Below are 24,408 nucleotides of genomic sequence, written 5' to 3' on the forward strand. Positions count from 1 at the left end.
TACTATTATTGTATTACTACTTGTGTATTTCTGTAGCTCTTTCAGTAAGTGTTTGATGCATTTAGATGGACCCTCATTGGTGCATAGATATTAATAATTGTTAATCTTTAATTATTAATTGATTGATCTTCTGTCATTATGTAATTACCTTGCCTATCTTCTATTACTATATTTAAAGTCACAGCCTCGCCCCTTTCCTAATCCAAGCAAAAACAAACAATTACAAGAAGAAACTATCAAACAAACTCCAGATATAAAGGGAAGGAATACAGGAAATCTAACCCAGTAAGACTGAGGCCCTTATTGTCAGGTATTCTGTCACTCAGATAGCCCCCTTCAAAGAAAAGTATTTGCTTGGGGAAATATACCCTTCCTTTGGATCACACCCCTGCTAATTCATGAATCTTGATCAAGAAGTTAGCTCCACAGCATGGCTACCACAAGTAGCTAGAGTAGGGGATTGTTTTGTGGCTAGGGGAGAACAGAGAGAAATAGCAAAATCAAAGTCTCCCAGCTGCATTCCTGTTTCCTTTGTCCTTTTTGGCCTGTTTGCTAGCCCAAGGGTAAACTATAGAGCTCTTCCTTTGTGCCACCCTGACACATTCCTGTACTCTTCCTCCACACTGGCCCAGAACTCCTACCCTCGATCCATACTCCCAGTCTGTCTCTCTCTTTCCCTAGTAGGATGAGACTGAGGAAGTGGTGCTCCAGTACATGTTGATGGGGTCGGCTGTCCAGGGAAGTCTGGTCAGCATCCGGAACCTGGTGGCTGAAAAGAGAGTTAACATAAAAAACCAAACAAATTGTTGAACAATCATGGACCTAAAGACTGTAATACTGTAGATGAAGTGTTGGGGGTATTCCCTGCATGCTCTTGTGTACTTCTGCTTTCAGGTATATATTTTTCCCCTAGTTTATGGGCACAGGTGAACCTATGCTCTATCTCAGGGGACCCGGACTATATCTAGGTTTGGGGACTTTATTGGGGAGTGGAACACCTAGAATGGAATTAGAGAATACTATGAAAGGAAAGGTCTCACCCTAGTGATGAAGCTGAAGGGTTGTCATTCCACACCTGAAGTCTCTGGTCACAGTCTGAAGTGAAGCATGCTGGGGTGGCACTCGTTGTGTTGATTAGGTTGTGATCCTCGGATGCAATATTATTTGATTTGAATTGAAAGCAGCATGCAGAAAAGTGGGCCCCACCCTAAGGTTCCAGGACTGGGGGAAATATAGGCTCTATAGTGGAAATGTGAGGTTCCTGTTTTCTTATTGTTCAAGAAGACAATGGATAGTTAATGTTATCATCACATTATTTGGTGATAGGGTTAACTTTGGAAAGTCCCTTTGATAGGGTTTGGGGTATATCACAGCAGGATGGATAAGGATATATATAATCTAGTACATATATAATATATGATATATACTATGTATATATTAATGTTTGTGTTTTAAACACTTTTCATACTGTACAAATGTGAGTTAGAAAAATTCATTGTGTATTAGTTTCTTCATCATACACATTCATACTAGCATTTTCACAAGTCTATTGTGAGTCCTAAAACCATAATGCATATGAATTCCTAGTGAAATACTTATAAAAGTAAACATACATTTTATTCTTTATCTGTGGATCAGTAACTAATTTCTTATGGTCAATGAGGAAAATGACAGACAATAGTTTATTAACTGCAAAAAGATCCACAGAAGACATGATTAACGTATCATTCTAGATTCATCCGCCCACACACTTCAGAATTTGAGAATATCAAAAGGTTATTCAAGGTACAATGATTCTCATTCTTCCAATTATGTTATAAGAGTTTGGAGCAAGATCAACTTTTAGGGGTCTTCATTAGAATCTGCTTTGCTCTTACAACACAATATATATATATATTTGCTTGAGATAGTTAGATTCTTACATTCCTATAGGAAATTCCAATATCATCTTCTGTATTTTAATTATTGTGTTATATTTGTTCAGACTATTAAACTTGGAAAATAGGTATTAAATGGTGACTAAAAGTAAGTAAATCATAGGAAGAGGGATGGAATTCAAATCTAGATTTGTTCTGATTCTGTTCTAGCTTTCTGTAGTGCTTTATTCACTTGGAATACATTATATTGTCTTCTGAAGGTCAATTCAAATGTGCCCTTCCTGCGGAAATTTCTTTTTTTTAATATTTATTTATTTTCCCATTTGTTGCCCATGTTTTATTGGTGTAGTTATTATTATTGTCGTTATTGTTGGACAGGACCGAGAGAAATGGAGAGAGGAGGGGAAGACAGAGAGGGGGAGAGAAAGAAAGGCACCTGCATACCTGCTTCACTGCCTGTGTAATGACTCCACTGCAAGTGTGGAGCTGGAGGATCGAACTGGGATCCTTCTGCTGGTCCTTGCGCTTTGGACCACATGCACTTAACCCACTGAGCTATCACCCGACTCCCACCCAGGGGAAATTTCTAACCCTACCTATTTGTGTACAATTACTTATCACCTTCTCCTTATAACTGGAAATAATAATATTAAATAGTGGTAAATTTGTGTTGAGGATTTTTAATATTTACCAATTATTGTGAGACTTCTGTAATATATTTATTGCATTAACTATTATAATTAACTCATGATGAAGTCACTATTTCATACTTTTCTTTTTCTGACGAGCTAAAGAAGACATAAAGATGTCTTATAGATTCTCCAAGGTTATAGAGCTAGTTTTGGGTTCTCCTCAAAGAAGATGGATGTGCTTTGCCTTTTTGGTGTATAAACTAAGCTCATTCTAGAATACTAATGAAGTCAATTAATCTTTTTATTATAACTTTCCTTATTATCTGAAAATGTTTGTCAAATACAGAACATTAATAAATAATTAAAATGCAATATAATGAATAATTAATCCCACAAAGGCATGATTTACATTTAGTGCCTTTAATGATATTTTTAAAGAAGGGAAGTTTTGATAGCATATGTATGGGACAACACAAGAAGAGATGAACAAGTTGTTTCTTCTTTTTTAAAAAAATTTTTATTTATAAAAAGGAAACATTGACAAAACCATAGGATAAGAGGGGCAGAAAGGTACAACTTCGTACAATTCCCACCACTAGAACTCTGTATCCCATCCTTTCCCCTGATAGCTTTCCTATTCTTTAACCCTCTGGGAGTATAGACCCAAGGTCATTGTGGGATGCAGAAGGTTTATGGTCTGGCTTCTGTAATTGCTTCCCTGCTGAACAGGGGTATTGACAGGTTGGTCCATACTCCCAGCCTGCCTCTCTCTTTCCCTAGTGGGGAAGGGCTCTGGGAAAACGGAACTCCAGGACACATTGGTGGGATTGTCTGTCCAGGGAAGTCTGGTAGGCATCATGCTAGCATCTCAGACCTAGTGGTTGACAATAGAGTTAACATACAAAGCCAAACAAATTGTTGACCAGTCATGGACCTAAGGGCTAGAATAGTGCAGATGAACAGTTGGGGGTTCCTCCATTTTGTAGATAGCTAGTAGGTGTATTTTAGTTAAATTCCAAAGGCATGTGGCTATACTAGTTTTTTTTCTCCCTTTTTATTTTTGCCCCTGAGCCTGAAATCTGATATGCAGTGGATCCAAGTTATTGTCTGGGGAGATTATGTCATGGCTGGAAAAAGGACCAGAAAGCTGGATAAGGGAAGAGAGTAGCTTTCTAATATGGGGAAGGGGTATAAATATTGTTGACTGTAAACCCCACTGATTTGATGTGATCTGGGGCCCATGATTAGCTTAGGAGCTTATGTGACCTCTGTATCCCTGTAGATCTGAGCTCACATTCTGTGGTCATGAGTACTTTATTGTTGTTCATTTGAGTTGATCCCATCTTCTGACTAACCAGTTATCTCTGAAAATACTATTGGAAGGCTAAGAAGTAATATATAACACACTCATTTGTTGTCTCTTTCTTTACTTTCAAATCTCTTGCCAGTACTTCCTATTATAGACAATCTTGATACTCAAGGAAATGTAGAAACAAAACCTGCAATGCTTGAGTAATGTACTACTTCTTCCTCTCTGTCTCTCTCTCTCTGTCTTCTTTTTTCCCTCTATCTAAATCATTGTGTGAGTAAATAAATATTACAAAAGAAATAAAGCCTAACAGGACTTAGGCTAAACTCATGATGGAAAAGGATAGGGAAAATTAGAAGAATTCATCAGAAGATTTATCAAGTCCTGATCATTTAAATAATTTTACTTCAGAATGACATCTCTAATCACTACACTTCCTTCCATTTCTAAATTCTAGGTTTGAGTCATTATTCTGTCCATACATAGTCTTATAATTTCCCTCATTAATTTACTGTAATACCCAGATATTATAATCTCCACAGAATAGGGTGGATGGATGGATAATTTAAAGACATTATTGAAATCTGTGTGTATATTAAAGGGGGTGAATTTTAATGTTTTATATGGAATTCTGACTTACCAATTTGTTTTTTACCTTCTCACAGATTTTTCTTTCTTTTCTTTTTTTCTTTCTTACTCTCTTTCTTTTATACATAATAATTTTAACAGAAATGATAATAGAAAAAATAATCTTAGATGAAAGTCCTTAACAAACTTAGAACAATGTCACATTATAGAGAAAATCAATACCCATGGCTCTATGGACATCTGTTTTTTTGATTTCCTAATTTTCCATTTATTTATTATTTAGATTTACACTTAACCTCGGTGAGAGTGGATCTCTCCACTTTTTAACTCTGACTTAAGAACTTACTTTAACTGATAGAAAGAGATGGAAGAGAAATTATGATGTTTATGAGAATAAATCTGAATTGGTACCCACTTGAATATGGAACCGAGAATGTTATGTGAAGAAATTGGTCTATTTCATTGGAGGGTGTGAAGTTAAATAGAAGAATTGAATCACTTCAGCAGCAACACTAGTTATCAGACATGCAAATGAGGACCTAGAATTTTCTGGAGTAGACATCCCTCCAGGTAAATGCAAGGCTGCTAGAAAAAAATCCAAGTGAAAATAGTAAGACTACCTCAACTGCCCCCTATATTCAAAACAAGTAGTAAATTGATATTTGTAGTCACTAATTTTTGTGGTGATTTGCTATACAGTAATAACTAACATAGCAGTGTTCATATTATTAAATAGTATGATGCTACTTAGAAAGTACTAATAGAAGCATTTGTAAAGTATTATTAATGATACTATTCAATATAATTAAATGCATCATTGTGTATTAAGTACTGTTTCCACTGCATATAAATTAAGTAATAGCTTCAACATTATATTGAGGGCAGGTTCCAGTTGCAATCTGCAGTTTTTAGTCTCTATTTGATATCTTATATCATTCATAATAGGTATACATACACAGTATTTAACTTAAGGAAATACTTTTTAAAATGTAGTATTAGAAGTTAAATTCCATTTTCTTGCCAACATTGACAAACATCTTATAAATTAACATTGGATTTTAAGCCTACTAAGGAAAAATTCAGGTGTCATTGGGTTCCATTGCTAATTTTCAAAAGAGAGACCAAGGAATGTTAGTTTGAAGGTCAAACTTTGACTCAACTTGCCCTGAGGCAGTCTCTTATTTTTCTATGGAGGAAAACTCTTGGAAGTCTTTTGTAAAGCCAAACTTAGAATATAGTTTTCTGAAAGCTTCCTGTCTCCAACTATGACTCAGATTATTTCTTTGCATATTAAACTACAAGAGACAGTTCCAGCTGGATCCATCAATGTATTTATAACTCAGTTACAAAATTTTCCTGCAGGCAGAAAACTTGGCAAACACACTCCCAGTCTGCCTGCTACTTTCAAAGATGAGAACAGGAAAATAATCATGGCAGTTTTTATATCAAACTTCTTGTCTAAATTCTAGACTTGATGGGAGAATTTTAATCCCCAGAATACCACAAGTCATCATTTCAATTGAGGAATTCATGAAGAGCCAGAATACAATTTTTTTCTGCCCCTCTTGGCTCTTATAATGAATGTTTGGTCAACACAGTGAGGATGTGCCTTAAACTCTATAAAAGAAAAGAGCATCATTATTCATGAATGACCTGCTATAATATCTAGCATATAATCTAGACTATTGTGCTAGGTGTTTAGATCACTTTCACTAATCAAGAAAACTTAGGTTATGACAAATTTGTTAGCATATTCAGGACTCAAATACATCTTCCCCTAATTTATTTTGTTTGTTTTTAAAGAATATTATTTAATTAAGCATCTACATATAGTACTTTTATCTGAAAGCAGTCACCTACGTACTTTAAAAAAATTGTATGCTTATTTATTAGATAGAGACAGCCAGAAATTGAGAGGAGGGGGACAATAGAGAGGGAGAGAGTCAGAGAGACACCTGCAACCCTGCTTCACCACTCATGAAGCTTTCCCCCTGCAGGTGGGGACCAGGGTCTTGAACCTGGGTCCTTACGCACTATAATGTGTACGCTCAACCAGGTGTGCCACCACCCAACCCCGTCACCTATGTAATTTATCAGACTGTATTTCTGTATGTTTTAGCATGTGACATAAAATCAAATTCAAAGTGTTCTAAGTGAAAAAAAGAAACATATTTATCCTAGGACTATTTAAGGGTAGATCTCTATCAGTTACAGTTGTGACAAAGTAATGTAAGACTCTGTATTTGTCTAATCATTTTTAAAATTGAGAACACTGCTCTGCTTTTAAATATAAGATGAACTAATATCAGAAATACTTCTACAAAAGAATATTGTATTTCCCAATAAATTCCACTAAAGCACTCAGAGTGAGTCTCATTGGTCTATTATAAGGCACCCAGTGTTGCCTAAGTATATGCGATAGTAAAGAGGTAAGATATGCTGAAAAGTTCAACCTGGATTCATATGTCCTGTGGCATTGGTATACATAAAAACAACACATGTACATGCCACATAACTATTGTAATTATTTGTGAAGTTTCACATAGAGATCTACTTTTATTACTTGTATTAGAATATGATGTTCTAATTTTCTGCTGTTTTTTTTGAGTTCACAAACAATTCTCTTTACTATAGATATTAACTAAAACATGATTTCTGTGTTTTCATATTTGTCTCCTGAAATAAATTAGTTGCATCATGAGGACCAACTTTGTAGGCTATGTATCTGTAGACATTCATTTTTTTTTTGTCTATAAGGTTTTGGGAAATGAAATGAAGATCAATCCTGTGCATATACCTTATGAAGACACTGTTCTGATGCCTTGCTGACCCCATTTTTACCCTATATTTTCAGAGGAGGAGGATGGGGAGAGAGGTGGGGAGAAATCAAAGTAGCACTTCACACCTGTGTAGTTCCATCTGTGTCTTTGATGCTCTCATTTGATGGGAATCAAACCCAGGGCCTCATATTTGGAAGGCATGTGCTGTACTGATTGAATCACATATTGGGCCTCAGGTAATGCATCCTTAAAATCCTAGAAAGTAGAGACACTAGTATAAATCAAAAGCTTATTAAATGTTATTGGCACATATAAGGAGGAACTGGCTAATTTATTAGTACATACCAGTTCCTGGAATCACAGACTATGATAACTAGCCAATGATTTTTTTATTATTTATTTTTTTTAATATTTATTTTCCCTTTTGTTGCCCTTGTTTTTCATTGTTGTTATAGTTGTTGTTCTTGTTGTTAGATAGGCCTGAGAGAAATGGAAGGAGGAGGGGAAGACAGAGGGGGAGAGAAAGATAGGCACCTGCAGACCTACTTAACCACCTGTGAAATGACTCACTTGCAGGTGGGGAGCCCGGGGCTCGAACTGGGAACCCTACGCCAGTCCTTGCACTTTGTGCCACGTGCGCTTAACCCGCTGAGCTACTGCCCGATGCTCAATGATTTGTTTTTTAAATAAATACTTAAATATAATGTTAGCTTAAAATGTTACTTTAATTCTTCTTTTGCATATACACTTGTGTCTAGCACTATCTGAGAGCAAAGTTTCCTCAGGAAAAAAATTAAACAAAGAAAAAAAAATGTTGGTAGCTTTGCTGTTTTTATTGCTCTGTAGCAAGTGTGGGAGGTGGGGTAAAATATATTGAGAATTTTCATATGAATTTTTTGAACTACTATTTATTAGATATCTCAATGTTGTCTTAGAATATAGTCAATACCACCTCACTTTAAGAGATTAGTGAATTCATTTGAGGAAACATACAATTCAGAGAAGAATTTGCATTTAAGTGTAGTATATCAAAAATGAACTCAGTTCCTCTGCCCACTTACAGCGATTGTCCCCTGCTGTCACTGGAATGAGCCAGTTTTCAATCACCTATGGTGTTGTCATTTGATATATATCTATCAAAAAAGGTGCTTTGATCCCCTGCTGAGGGTAAGTGTCACAGGATAAAATTACTTTGAAAGAACATCTATCAGATAAAAAACAGTTGGGGGAGGAGAGAAATGAATTTCCATGAAATTTCTAGTAGTAAAAAACTTAATTATTCAATCTATAGAAAATGGTTACTGAACCAGTTCTGACTGGTTGAATTGCTTCAGTTCAAATTCACATGTTAACTTTCTTCTCCCAATGTGATGGTATTTGGGTAGGAACCCTTAAAGAAGCACTGAGGTATACACGAGGTCAAGGGGTTAAGTTTCCATTGTGGCATTAGTGTTATTATAATAAGAGACACCAGATATTTCTTTCTTCTTCCCTGACATATTAAGACACAGAACTATGTTGACTATGAGTCAGCAAAATAGCCCACCTGAATAGTATGCCTGTTTTGCCATGCACAAGATTTGACCCCAGCTCCTACCACTCTGTAGGGAGGTTTGGTGCTATGGTATTTCCCCCTTTCTCTGTCTCTGTCTCTCTCTCTCTCTTTCTTTCTCTCTCTCTCAAAAATAATAAGTATGGAACTGGGAAGCTCTAGTAATGAATAAGAACAAAAAGTTGAATGTGTACACATCAGAGAGCTTTCTGTATTTTCCTTCCTTCCTTCCTTCCTTCCTTCCTTCCTTCCTTCCTTCCTTCCTTCCTTCCTTCCATCCTTCTTGTTTTTCTCCCTTCCTTCCTCTCATTTTGATAAAGAGGTAGAGAAGAGAGAGAGCCAAATAGAGTGAAAAGTAGACAGAAGAACTAGTAGACAACTTTTTTTTATTTGTAAAAAGGCAACATTGACAAAACCATAAGATAAGAGGGGTACATCTCCACACAATTCCCACTGTATCCCATCTCCTCCCTTGATAGCTTTTATATTCTTTAACTCTCTGGGAGTATGGACCCACGATTGTTGTGGGAAGTAGAAGGTGGAAGATATGGCTTCTGTAATTGCTTCCAAGCTGAACATGGGTGTTGACAGGTACTCCCAGCTTGCCTCTCTCTTTCCCTAGTGAGGTAGGGCTCTGGGGTTATCTGTCCAGGGAAGTCTGGTCGTCATCATGGTAGCATCTGGAACCTGGTGGCTGAAAAGAGAGTTAACATACAAAGCTAAACAAACTGTTGACCAATCATGAACCTAAAGGCTGGAATAGTGCAGATGAAGAGTTGGGGGGTAAGAAGAAATACACACAACCCACAGACATATAAAGAAACTTCATTTATTGTTAGAGAAATGCAAACTAAAACTACCCTGAAATTTTACCTCACACCTGTGAGGATGTTCTACATCAACAAAAGAGGAAATGGCAATTGTTGTTCAAGTTGTGGAGAAAAAAAAAGTCTCTTTTAAACTAATGGGGGGGTGAAAACTGGTGCAGCCTCATTGGAAAACTGTATGGGGAGTCCTTAAATAAATAAAAATGGTCATAATCTATGATCCAGCAATACCACTCTTAGGCATTTCCATAGAATATGGAAATACTAACTCATACATAACTCAGTGTTCATAGCTGAATTATTGGCACTAGCCAAGTAATGGAATCAGCCTAAATGCCCAATGAAAGATGGCTGGATAAAGAAGTTATAGGGTATATATTACATGGAATACTACTCTGCAATCAAAAAAGATGATAGTGTCCTTTGGACAAAATAGATAGAACTTAAGGGGATTATGCTTAGCAAAATAAATAAAGAGGTGAATAACAACTACTGGATAATTTCATTAATGTTTAATCTAGAGAATTGAAACACGTGATTTTGTTAAAATAATTAATAATTAATAATAATTCTAGAGTAAAGTTTCTAGGACTTTATGAGAAGTGTGGTAATTATTCTTTGAAGTAGAGAACTTTTACAGTGGATGTGGTGTGGAGCTATATTCTGTAACCTTACAATCTTGTTCATCATTATTAATCACAAAAGAATAGCATAATTGTTTGAAAAAATAAGAGAAAGAGATGCAGAGACTAAGAAAGACCAGAGTATGGGGGCTAGACTCAAACCTTGGCCATGAACATGATAAAAACACATAATTAAGTGAGCTATTTCACCATTCTTTCTACCCTTTTTTTGCTGTTAACTTATCTCAATTTATTTCTTGATATTTTTTTGAACATATTGACTGGGAAGTGTCTATTCCTATTGAATTACAAGTTCTTTGAGACTGTGAATGGTACCTTTAAGTTGACTGGGGATGCAATGATACACAGAAGCAAAGTATTCAATCCATATTTAGCATTACTTAAACATCCATTAAATGTATGAATCAATAACTTCTTTTTATATACTTATTTATTTATTCATTTATGTATTCCCTTTTGTTGCCCTTGTTTTATTGTTGTAGTTGTTGTTGATGTCATCGTTGTTGGATAGGACAGAGAGAAATGGAGAGAGGAGGGTAGGATGGAGAAGATGAGAGAAAGATAGACACCTGCAGACCTACTTCACTACCTGTGAAGCAACTCCCCTGCAGGTGGGGAGCTAGAGGCTTGAACCTGGATCCTTATGCCGGTCCTTGTGCTTTGCGCCACGTTCGCTTAACCCATTGCTCTACTGCCCGACTCCTGAATCAGTAACTTCTAAAGGAACTGCTCAATCATTATAAAGCAGTGGAACCCAAACATAAAAGTAGACTTGCTCAGATGAATAACCCTGAAACATATCTCTGACAGAGTGAGATGACTGTAGAATCTTGCCAAAATAAAACAAGATTATTTCAGTATGACTAAGACAAAATACCCTGCACTGAGACTTAAAATACTTTAGTATTTGAAATGCGTTGAAGAAACTTGCTCACCAAACCCTATTCAGACAATGTCAATTTTCTGACACAGAAATTTGAAGAAAAAAATAAATAACACAAAGATACCAAGAAGATGCTTGGAAGCTCTAAAGTGCTGAGAATCCTTTGAGCATAATCCTTCACTCAGCACAGATGAATACCATGAGCTTGCTGGAAGGGGTTCAAAGAACAGCCCACAGCAGCATTCAAGTTTTCTAAAGTGACTGATGTTGGCTTCAACTTGGAATCTAAAAGTGACAGCTGACAAGAAATATAGGAATTGAAGGCAGAGGCGAGATTTGAACAGTTGCAAAAGCCCAAGACAGCAGACAGCAAACATCTTCTGGGGTTATCAAATGTTTGCTGCAAGTTGCACTCAAGATCTTTCGAACAGAGTACCAGCTGGTGATTTGAGCTGCCAGTCCTAAAAAGAGAAAAAAAGAAAAAAAAAACTTCTCCTCCTCACTTCTCCTCTGTTGTAGGGTCTGATTAGAGATGACAAGAAATTGTGTATTTTGATATATTGTTTATTCATTTTTGAAGGCAGTATTATTATAATAAAATTATAGATATTATGGTGCTCTAAGTGCTTTGCGTATGTTAACTAATTCAATAAACCTAAACCTTGTCATTTGGCTACTATTATCATTCCTTCTTTAGAGATGACAAAATGAAGACAGAGGCTAGGTGGTGGTACACCTGGTTAAGTGCACATGTTACAATGCACAAGGTCCCCACATGCAGGGGGAAAACTTTGTAAGTGGTGAAGCAGTGCTGCAGGTGTCTCTCTGTCTCTCCCCCTCTCTATCTCCCCTTTCTGGGGAGATTTCTGGCTGTTTCTAAATAAATAAATAAAGATAATAAAATTTAAAAAATAAAGACATAAAGTATTAAAATAATTTGTGTAATGTCACAGAGTATTTAACATTTTGATTCCTAAAAGTACTTTTTCCTCTACCAGGTTTATCAATGGGGCTCAGTGCCTGCAAGATGACTTCACAACTTGTCCTCTTTTCCCTATTTGTTCTTCCTCATTCTAATTCAGAGAAATAGGAGAGGGAGGGGAAAGATGAGAGAAAGAGAGAGAGAGAGAAATAGAGAGAGAGAGAAGAAGGAGGAGGAGGAGGAGAAGAAGAAAGGGAGGAGGAGGAGGAGGAACAATAGCAACACTGCTTCACTGCTTGTGAAGCTTCCCCCATGCACGTGTGAACTGGGACTTGAACCCTTGTTCTCATGCATGATAACACATGTGCTTTAATAGAAGTGCCACCACTAACCCCTAAAAATATGTTTCTCAGTGCTACATTTCCCCAATATTATAATGGTTAACACTTTTCAGTATTTGCTATTAGTGTTTCACATACCTAACAAATATAATGTGCAATACTCAACAATTTTTGGAATAATTCTTTCCATTCTGACATTCCAGATGAGAGAATTGAGGAATAAAGTGGCTACGCTAAGAAGCAGTAATTGAATAAATTTAGTGGATGGTATATAATGCTAGTTGACGAAAGCTCATAGTCAAAGAAATGTGCTGCCCATGAGTAAGTAGATGCTAGTTTTTGTTTGTTGGTTTGTTTTCTTTTAAAAAAAAATTAATTTATTTATTTTCTCTTTTGTTGCCCTTGTTTAACATTGTTGTGGTTACTGATGTCGTTGTCGTTGGATAGGACAGAGAGAAATGAAGAGAGGAGGAGGGGAAGATAGAGAGGGGAAGAGAAAGTTAGACACCTGCAGACCTGCTTCACTGCCTATGAAGCGATTCCCCTGCAGGTGGGGAACCGGGGGCTTGAACCAGGATCCTTACCGGTTCTTGTGCTTTGCGCCATCTGCGCTTAACCTGCTGTGTCACCACCCGACTCCCTGTTGATTTGTTTTCTACATGACCAGGAATAATAAGAGAGAGGAACAAATCTCTACTAAATACTTGCTCTTTCAGGGCCAGGTGGTAATGTAGAACACATTTTGCAATATGCATAGACTGAGATTCAAGCCCCTAGTATCCACCTGTAAGAGGGGAAGCTTCTTGAGTAATAAAACATTGCTGCATATCTCTCTCTCTCTTCTCTTAAAGCTTGTCTCTATCCTAAATAAATAAATAAACTTATTAATTAAATAAAATATTTAAAAAGATGTTAAAAATTCCTTTCAAATTGTACTTCCCCTTTTCTTGGTATTAGACAACGTATTTTATATGCAATGAGCCATCCCAAATAATTATATCCCTATGAAAAAAGCCTAACTCTAACCCAGTCTTTTTTTAAATCACATTTTATTTATTTATTTATTTATTTATTTATTTATTTATTATTTCTTAGGTCTGGAAAAATTGAGGAGAAAGGGGGAGATAGAATAAGAGAAAGAGAGGTACCTGCAGCACTGTTTCTCCAGTCATGAAGCTTCACTCCTTTTGTAGGTCGGGGTTCGGGCTTAATCCTGATCTTTGCACATGCTAATGTTGTTCAGCCTGGTGTGCTTTTTCCTCTCAATCTGTTCCCATCTGTACTTAAAAAAAATACACTGCAAATAAGCAGTATAATAATACTTTTCATTCTTTTTTAACTGTGTTGTATTAGCGGAAGAAGGGCAAACGCTAGAAAAAGAAGAAGAAGAAGAAATTGGAGAATCTTTTTCATCTGAGGTATTTGATTGAGCAAACTGAATACCTATCACAACCCAGTTTCTTACCATCCATTAGTCTTAAGAACCTAATTCAAACTCAGTTCTGTCAACAATGAGTCAACAGGTTCTCCAGCTGTCACCCTCTGGCCTCCTTCTCTAATATATTTCTTATCTTTTTGCAGTAAGAAGGTGTGAGGGACTCAGTATTGATAAACAACTTTACTGTACAACTTTTAGAGAACAATTCATTTTGAGTGTTGTTCATAGAAAACCTCCAAAGTACTTAGTAGTTGATACAAATGATGAAATGCTAATTCCAATTATTTTTTATTTCTTTTATTTGCAGTGTATTTTTTATAAGAACAGATTGAGAGAAAAAAGGAAAACATATTTGCATAAAGACAGCTTACATATTTTTACCTGGTTTTAGATACCTTTGTAGGCTGAATTGTTTTTGTTTTTGTTTTTTTATACCAGAGCTAAGCTCTGGTTTATGGTGGTATGGGGAATTGAGCCTGGGACTTGAAAGCCTCAGGCATGAAAGTCTCCTTGCATAACCATTATGCTATGCCCCCACCCTGAATTGTTTTTTTTTTTTTTTTTTAAGAATGATTATACAGATTGTAGAAATGTGTGGTATGGATAGAATTTATGCATGAGTGAAAGGATTTTTTAACTTTATAATTGGCAACTGTTCATGGTACATATTTACATGAAATTGAAATGTATGAGGGGCAAATGAAGTAGAAAGAAAGTATAAATCAGAAGGAACGGAGCAGAACTTGCATTTTAAGATTGGCTAGTTTATTGATGGAATTTCTGATTGATATAACATGGATCTGTTCAATTTCTGATTTCTTTTCAGTTGAATCTATCTTCATTGTAACATATAATATTGTTATCAATGGTATTGGAACAATGTGTATATCTTTTAGTGTTGTAATATTAAGTCACTTTTCTTTTCTTGAAAAATTTATTAGGTATTTTTAGACAACTATTGGAAGTGGACAAGTTTTAAGTGATTTATATAAATTATACCCTAGAAATTAATTCATTATTTTGGTGACACCTCCCTGTGACTTTCCAGGTCTAATATTCTACCTGGCATATAATAATTGTTTAATAAAATATTGGTTAATGAATTGGTTATTTCAGTGTCACCTGGCTAGTATGGAATATACCAAATTAAAAGTTTCTTTACTTAACCTGGCTGTAAGTTTACTTAACCTAAGCTGTCCTGGTAATTTCTCAAAAGAGAAAAGCCATTGACTCTGCTGACATATATAATCTCCAATTTCACTTAGTACTCCAATCCTACATTTCTCAAGTGAGTTTAATTGATTAAAAATGAAATTATGTGGGAGTCAGGAGGTGGCACAGTGGGTTAAGTGCACATGGCACAAAGTGCAAGGACCGGAACAAGAATCCCAGTTCGAGCCTCAGGCTCCCCACCTGCAGGGTAGTCACTTAACAAGCAGTGAAGCAGGTCCATTTCTCTCTGTTCTATCCAATAATAACAACATCAATAACAACAGCAATAAAGCAACAAGGGCAACAAAAGAGAAAAATAAATAAATATTTAGAAAAAGAAAAAAATCAAATTATGTGGGGATATATATGGAATAATTCATGACTAAGTGATCTTCTTATATGTCAGTTTAGAGTTGGTGAGTTTCTTTTTTTTTTTGGTGAGTTTCTTAGACAGTTTTCCCCCTTTTGAGGAACAGGTTTTATAATGCTTGATTTCAATAAAGTATGCAGATATTTAAATGTACAACTTAATTGGAATAGTTTGTGTTCAATGAATGTTTGAGTTTCTTATTCCAATTTATTATGTGCGTTCCATTTATTCTCTTTTACTTACCTAAACCCTAGAGAAAATATTCTTCCCAAGAAGAAGTTTAAAAATAGTCAGTTTTCTTTTCTTATTAATTTTCAACTTTACAGCATAGACTAAAATAATCTCTTTTTAAAAATATATTTTTTATTTGTAATACTTTAAAAAACACATAGGAAGATCTTCTGGTAGAAGTATAAAGTATGGAGAAAACGAAGTTCCCTTGGAATCTAATAATCACTATTATTTTCATGGATATCATTTAAAATTATTAGTGATATAATAATTATTTACAAGACTGTAAGAAAATAAGATACAATTCCATATACTTCTCACCACCAGAGTTCTTTCTGTGTCCTAACCCCTCCACTGGAAATTACCCTATTTGTTTATCCATGTGGGAGTATGGACCAAAATTCTTTTTGAAATGCAGAAGGTAGGAGTTCTGGGTTCTAAAATTGCTTCTCCCCTGGAAAGGTTTATTTACACCTCTAGTCTGTTTCTATTTTTCCCTAGTGTGATAGGGCTTTTGGGAAGGTGAGACTTCAGGACACATTGGTGAGGTCACCTGCCCAGGTTAAGTCAGGATGTAAAGGTAGTAGCATCTACAACTTGGTGGCTAGAAGGAGGTAAGATATAAAACAGGACAAATTATTTAATAAACAGGAACCAAAAGAAAGGAATAGAGCAAATGAGATTAGGGATTTTAATGTAAAAGGAAGCTAGGAATTCTATTTTAGATATGTTCCATGGAGCCCACAAATTTAGTAATGTTTTTCTGAGCTTGGTAGCTAACATGATCAAAAAACAGGATCAAAAAACATTGTCTGGGGGGATAGTGTCAGAGTTGATAATAGAGCTAGAAAGTTGAATTAGGGCTGAGATTACCTCCCAAACTTGAAGAAAGTATATAAATACAATTATTTGCCCCACTGATTTGTCCTAAGGCCCTAAATATTAATATTTAGCACAAATATCAATAAAAAGTAAACCAAATGGAAAAAAAATCAAGAAGAGTTGACTTGTCTTATACTGCTCAGGTCTCAGTTTCACACACACACATACACACACACACACACACACACACACACTATACAAGGTGCTTTGTATTTTTATGCAACAATTTGTTAGTATATAGAAATGAGCACTTTTTTGTTGTTGTTCACAGTCACAATTAGCCCAGCTTCTCACTTTTAGAGAATATTGTGCCAGAAGAGAGAATAGCCTTTTTTATAAAGACAGTGAAAGAATGTCATAATTTTCCTTTGGTTTTGCCATTTGTGCTTGCATCTTCCTTTTCACAGTATAAAGATACTGATGGACTAAGAGTAAAATTAAGTCCTCCTGATCCCTTGGTTTACTGGCTTGCTTAACAAGAGAAGAAAACCATTATAGTCGTGAGTGTTATACACAAGAATTTCATCATCCTATTATGACTTAAAATGAGCTCATCATCATTTAAGATTCTCATATATAGAGTATTTTTATTATGAAAAACATATTCACCTCAGGACATTGTAGCTCAGAATGTTAAGATGGATTGACTAGGGCATCCTTATTATCATAATCATCATCTCTAATTATTTCGTATATGGCAGGTACTATGATAGGTGTTTTATATTAAGATCTTTTTTTTTTCTTTTCTTTTTTGTCTGTCACCAGAGCTTCACAATTCTAGCCTTAATTTTTTCATAATAGAAGATAGGAGAGAAAAAATTAGGTTAGAGAAATAACTTGCTTAGAAAAAGTGCTCCTTTACTGTGTATACAACCCAGATTCAAATCCTTACCCCATCACCATGAAGGAAATTATGGTGCTGTGATCTCTCTCTCTCTCTTTATTTGTCTCTCTCTACTTCTGTCTCTCTATCCTTATCAAACAAATCAGAAAGATGAGAGATTGTAAATTTCATCCTCTGCAGCGTGTATGAGGGTGCAAGTTCAAAATGATTAGCACCATTGGCAGTGTAGGTGCACTATTCAAGTAATCTATTGATATTTTGTCATCCTTATTTTAATACTTAATTTAGAGCAGCTCTATGACACTGACATTGTGATGTCCAGTTTTCAGATGTGAAAACAAAGGTTGTACAGTTTCATAACACATATAAGGTCACACTGCTAAAAATATGTTTCATTCTGCTCAGCAGGTCTGATAAATGTATTCATTTTGCTTAGCTCCAAGACTATTGCTCTTGTTCTTTCATTTAACAGTTCTATTAATAGGAACACAGGACAGATTTTATAATACTTGGATATTTCATGACTCTTTCTCCTGATATGTATTCCTGATATATATATGATGAACATGAACATAAATTTCATTGCATGGGATGCATATTCATTTCTCTAATTAGAAACATTTAGTTCCTTTCTTATCGTTAAGAACACAGAAATTATCTTGACTTACTTTGTTAAAACCATACTGTATTCTGGTACAATTATCATTCCCAAGTAATAGTTTAATTAAACTCAAGTTGTTGCTGGGGGGGGGGTGGCAAAATCACTGTTGCTTATTTGGTAATTTATGGTGTGTAAAATTAAGGATATAATGTTTAAGTAATAGGTTATCTATTGAGGTTAAAAATAATATTTTTAGAGCCGGACAGTAGAAGTAGCGCAGTGAAGTAAGTGCACGTGGCGCAAAGTGCAAGGACCACCTAAGCATCCTGATTTGAGCCCCCCAGGGAGGTGCTACAGGGGGTTGCTTCTTTCCCCCTTGTCATTCTCTCCTCTCTCTATTTCTCTCTGTCCTATCTAACAGCAACAACAGCAATGACAACAACAACAACAGCAATGACAACAATAACAACAATGAGGGCAACAAAATGGAAAAATGTCCTCCAGGAGCCGTGGATTTGTAGTGCAGCCCAGAGCCCCAGCAATAACCCTTGAGGGAGGGAAAGAGAGAGAGAGAGAGAAAGAGAGAGAGAGAGAGAAAAAAAGAATATTTATCTAATCATCTAACCTTTAATTTATTTACTCAGTTGTCATTCCTGGTGACTTAGACATTAACAAATAAATACAGTAAAGCAAACATATAGGTTATTATGGCAGCATAAATATAAAAAGTAAGGCACTTGATTTTGGCAGGGGATTAAATTAGCAAGATTTCTTTGAAGAGTCAATAGGTCTGAGGAAATAAGTGTGAAGAATAAAGCAATCAAAACAGGAAATTTCAGTAAGAGCAGAGGCAACAGTGAAGACAAATTGATTAAAGGTCATGGGTGAGGGGAAGGAAAACTACACTGTCATTTATATTAATAATTCAGTAGTAATTCCCTTTTTTTGGGGTAAAAATATAATATAGGACAGGCAACATAGCTCCTGGATAAAGTTCCTGCTTTGTCATACACACAACTCAGGTACAAGCCTGTTCCCCCCACACTGTGGGGAGAATTGATGCTATGGTGCTTCTCCCACCTCCTGCTTTTTCCCCTCTATGACTCTGTCTCTTACTTTCTATCTGAAGAAGTCCAGAGTGATAATGCCCTGGTTCTGACAAAAAATAAAAAAAAATAAAATTTTTGAGGTAGTAATAGGGACATAGAGTGGTGTTATGTTGAGGTTCATTTGTACTTTATGTATAAATGTCCAAAGAGTAGAATGATATTTCATATGTAGTAAATGATTAATAAATAATATTTTCTGGTTTTCTTTTTTGAAACTATTATTTTTATATGTGTATGCCTTCCTTTTACCTTCTTAATCCTTCTCTGTGAACTACTTAATTCCCAATCAATCATGAGTCCACAATTCAACTATCATCCATTAGTTTGAATTCCAATCAATGGATGAAAGATTTATCCTATTTTTCTTTCTTCTAAGCGATTTTCCACAGTCTCTCAATCTGCTAAGCACATTGTAACCACCTTATTTTTCTGTTTAATGAATGTGGATCAGATCTTAGAAAGTGAGATTATAAATACCTTAAAAGGGTTATCTATTTGAAAGATTCCAGGGAGAATGAAAACATCACAGGGAACTTGCTTATTCTGAAACAATGAAAATCCTGGGGCATGCATTATAATGCTTGAACATAAAGTAATAATTTAATATATACAAAGTTCAAAAATAACACAATGCTTCAGTAACTTAAAAATGTCTTTATTGTTTGTTTTATTGTTGGAATTTGGGGGTTGTTTGAAACAGCTGTGAAATACATTTTTTCTCTTGAATGAAAAATCTAAAAAAAAATTCTAGATCTAAAATAATCTTTAAAAGCATGATCTTATAGCCATATTTTTAAAAGTCTAGAAAAATACATTATGTGTAAATCAGGATTAAATTTATTTACATTATGTGACTTAAGATAACTTTTCAAATAATATTAAGGAGGATATTGAGATAGCTCATCTAAAACTGAGTCTGCTTGCCATCTCCAATGTGCAACCCACATTGGAGCCTGAACCCTATAGCAATGGTAGAAACTTCAGATCATGAATGTCTGTCTCTCCTCCCTATTTGTCTATGTCTGTCTCTGTCTTTTTGTCTGAAAAGAGCAGGCCTAGAGTAGCCAAGCCCCTATGACTAACAACGAAAGACAGAAACAATAGTAAGGAATATTAAGTTGGGACTAGAGATAGCATACTGGTTATGCAAACAGACTGTCATGCCTGAGGCTCCAAAGTCCCAGGTTCAGTTTTCTGTACTACCATAAGCCAGAGCTGATCAGTGCTCTGGTAAAATTACTTACTTACTTAATAATAGTTATAAATCACACAGAGAAAAGAGAACACTGCTGAGCTTAGCTCTGGCATATGTCAGTGTAAGGGACTGAATCTGAAGTTTTAGGCTTGCAAATCTATGTTCAATTGCTTAACAATCTTCTCAGCTCATTAATTTTTCTTTTTATCACTATTTTTACAATGAGAAAAGTTAAGCAACAACTGCTAGCTGGGCTCTGTGTAAGCAATTCAAAATATGAAGAAGGCACATTAACTTTTGACACAACTTAGCACTTTCCAAATTTAAGGTGAAGTCAACACAAACAACAATAATTCAATGTGATTTATATTACTTAAGCAGAGATCGTAACAGGTTTCCAAAGGAGCACAGACATAAGAGTTTCAGGTTTTGTAGAGAATGTGAGTACTGAACCATGAATGCAAAAGTTCTGAAAGAAAAAATTCTGGGAAGACTACAGAGGAGAAACCTGAGTAATGACTCAGAGCCTCAAGAGTATAACACATATGACCAAATGAGCAAAATGTGTGATTGGAGCTACATGTATTGTTTTAAATTATTCTACTTATATTCCTCTCTAATATGTTATTCTCACTGAGCACTTAATATGCACTCAGCATTCCTAATAAGTAGGGATCTTACTAGGTACGAAATTTACCAGTTCACTTTCTCCATTGCTCATACTGGTCATGTAGATTATCACCCTTAACAGGTAATGAAAACAGACTTTGTGGATTCTGACCTAAATAATTTGACTCTACAGCATGAATTCTAAAAATGCTAACGTCATCAACCCCTTAGTTTTCTCTAGGCTTTGAACAAGACCTTTGAATGAATGAATTCCATTACTGACCTCAAATTGACCTAGATGTCAGGATCTTTGACAGGTTCTTCAATAACATTAATCATAAATGCAATAGTAATAATGGCAAAACTGACTACTGATAACTAATTGTGTTTAATAGAAGATAATGCTGTATCAAAACTGAACTGCATAAATGGTTGTTTTTTTATTTGCAAGTGAAAAATTCTGGACTTGTAAGATCATTTAATTGTTCTCCAATACTGCTTATGATGGTAAAACACACATGATGAATATTTGTTCTTAGAATTAATATATATATATCACCTTATCAGAATACCCATTCCTGCTTAGAAATTATCCATATCCTCCTTTTATTGCTCTGTTGACTGTGCTCTAATACTGCTAGTTGAAGATCCAGAATATACTTACAATGGCAATAAAGAAAAATCTGAAATTATTTGGTTAGGTAATAGCATGGTGATATATGTAATACATTGTAAGTGCTTACCTTAACCCTTATGAGTGGCACATTTCAGGCAAATGTGTCCATTAATTTTATCAACTCTATTCACGTGCCATCATTATCGAAGTCTTCTCCAAGTCAAACTATGACTGTGAATTTGCCTAGAAAACCCCCTTCTTCTTATTCTTCTGCAAGTTTTTATAGGGGCTAAAAGGTTATTTTTCAAATATATGTATATACATTAGACGTACTGGTAGGGCTCAGTGCCTGCACTATGAATTCACTGCTCTCAGTAAGTTTTTTTTCTCATTTTTTTTTAAATTTATAAAAAGGCAACATTGAAAAAACCATAAGATAAGGAGGGTATAACTCCACACAGTTCCCACCACAAGAAGTCCCTATCCCATTCCCTCCCTTGATAGCTTTCCTGTTCTTTAACCCTCTGGGAGTATGGATCCAAGGTCCTTGTGGGATGCACAAAGAAGCTGGAAGGTCTGGTTTCTGTAATTGCTTCCCCGCTGAGCATGGGTGTTGACAGGTCAATCCATACATCCCAGCCTGCCTCTCTCTTTCCCTAGTGAGGTGGGGCTCTGGGGAAGAGGAGCTTCAGGACACATTGGTGGGATTGTCTGTCCATGGTTGGCATCATGGTAGCATCTGGAACCTGGTGGATGAAAAGAGATTTAACATACAAAGCCAAACAAATTGTTGACCAATCATGAACCTAAAGGCTGGAATAGTGCAGATGAAGAGTTGGGGGTCCTCCATTTTGTAGATAGCTAGTAGGCATATTTTAGTTATATTCCAAAGGGCCTGTGGCTATTCTAGTTTTTTCTTTTTTTTTTTTTCCCTGATCCTGAAATCAGATATGCAGGTGGATCCAATTTATTGTCTGGGGAGATGATGTCATGGCTGGAAAAAGGACCAGAAAGCTGGATCAGGGAAGAGAATAGCTCCCTAATATGGGAAAGGGGTATAAATATTGTTGACTGTAAACCCCATCAATTTGATGTTTTTTTTTCACTTTTAACTTTTCTTTTCTTTGATTTGGTAAGACAGTGAAACTGAAAGGAGAGAGGGGTGACTTAGAGGGGAGAGAGAAACCTTCACTGCTGCGTCACTATTTGTGAAGCTTCTTTCCTTCAGGTGGAAATTGGGGTTTGAATCCATGTCCCTCCATGGTGACATATGTGCTCAAGCTGCTGTGCTATTTTCCAGCCCTTCCTCAAGATAGAGAAGGAGAGAAAAAAAGACACATGAAGTACTGTTTCACTGCTAGTAAAGCCCCTCCACACACACACCCCCAACTGGGGGCTGAGGGATTCATCTTGGATCCTTGTATACTGAATATATATAAATGTAGGCATGTGTACCACTATCTGGTGCATATACAAGTTAAGCATTTGAGTAAAATATTTGTTGTATGGTTCTTGGCTGTGTAACTAATAGGCATTATTAGGTTTATTTTCTTTGTATCAGCTATTTTACTGGAGATTAACCAAGTTAATATTAGGAAGAAATAAGTAATGGTAATTGACAAGATAAATGAGGTGAAAATTCATTAATAATGACCAGTATAAGTGATTACTATATTCCAGCACTCTTTTGCTTGTTTCATTAAATACCTATGATATATTTAAGAGTTATTATTACTTTTTTGTATTAGCCTGTTTCAATAGATATTTAAGACTGGATGATTTGTAGGAAACAGACCTTTTTCAGTCATGGATAATGGCAGGATGGTGAAAACTTGCTCCTGGTTCATACATGAAAGGCTTTTTGCTCCATTCTCATGGTGGAACATGCAGGCGAATGTTGTAGAAGTTGTCTTATAATGTCACTAGTCCCAGTCATAAGGGCTCCACCCTTAGGAGCTAATCACTTTCTGAAGGCCTCACCTCCAAACACTTAGAGTTTTGGGATTAGGTTTAAACATATGAACTTTGGAGAACAATAATATTTAGTCTACAGCAAGCATATGCATAATAAGATGACTTCCAAAGCACCACAATATTGTATAATCTTCTTTCCTTTAGGATAGTCAGAACCTGTGACTTCCCAAAGGCAAGGGGACTTCTTGGATGCAATCAAGGTCCAAAACATTTGATTTGGGGTTAATTAAAAAGGAAATCATTCTAGATGATCTGATTAAATCAAGTGATTCTTATAAAAACATGACACCAGTTCAGCATGTGAAAAAGATGCATTATCTTCTTTATAAGAACTTAGCATTTTAGATGTGAAGGTAGATTCTAAACACATCATTCTGTGTACTGTGTGGTCCCTAAGCAGTAATTGTTCATATTTGAAGCACAAAGAGACAGCTTATACTGGAAATAGAAAATGTCAGTACAGAAAGATGATACAGGGGCCGGGTGGTGGTGTACCTGGTTGAGCGCATGTTATTACAATGTGCAAGGACCCAGGTTAGAGCCCCCAGTCCCCACCTGCAGGGGGAAAGCTTTGTGAGTGGTGAATCTGTGCTACAGGTCGGTCTCTCTCTCTCTCTCTCTCTCTCTTTCTCAATCACCCTCTTGATTTCTGGCTGTCTCTATCCAATAAACAAAAATAATAATAATAATAAAAGCATAAAAAAGAACTTTAAGAAGTGAAAGTAGAAAGTTGATACAAATGTTCTAGACTATGATTCAGGAAGTGGTATGTACTCACCCCATTTTCTTATGGGATTGTTTATTTTCTTGTTAAGTTTACTGAGCTTTTTATGAATTTTGCTTACTAGACCTTTATCTGAAATTAGGTGTATACAAATCTACTCCTATGATGTAGGATATCTTTCTGTTAGTTTGGTGATACCCTTTGCTATGCACAAGCTTTTCAGTTTGATATTATCCCACTGATTTATT

The sequence above is a fragment of the Erinaceus europaeus genome, chromosome 2, assembly GCF_950295315.1.
Source record: "Erinaceus europaeus chromosome 2, mEriEur2.1, whole genome shotgun sequence".
NCBI classification, from domain to species: Eukaryota; Metazoa; Chordata; class Mammalia; order Eulipotyphla; family Erinaceidae; genus Erinaceus; species Erinaceus europaeus.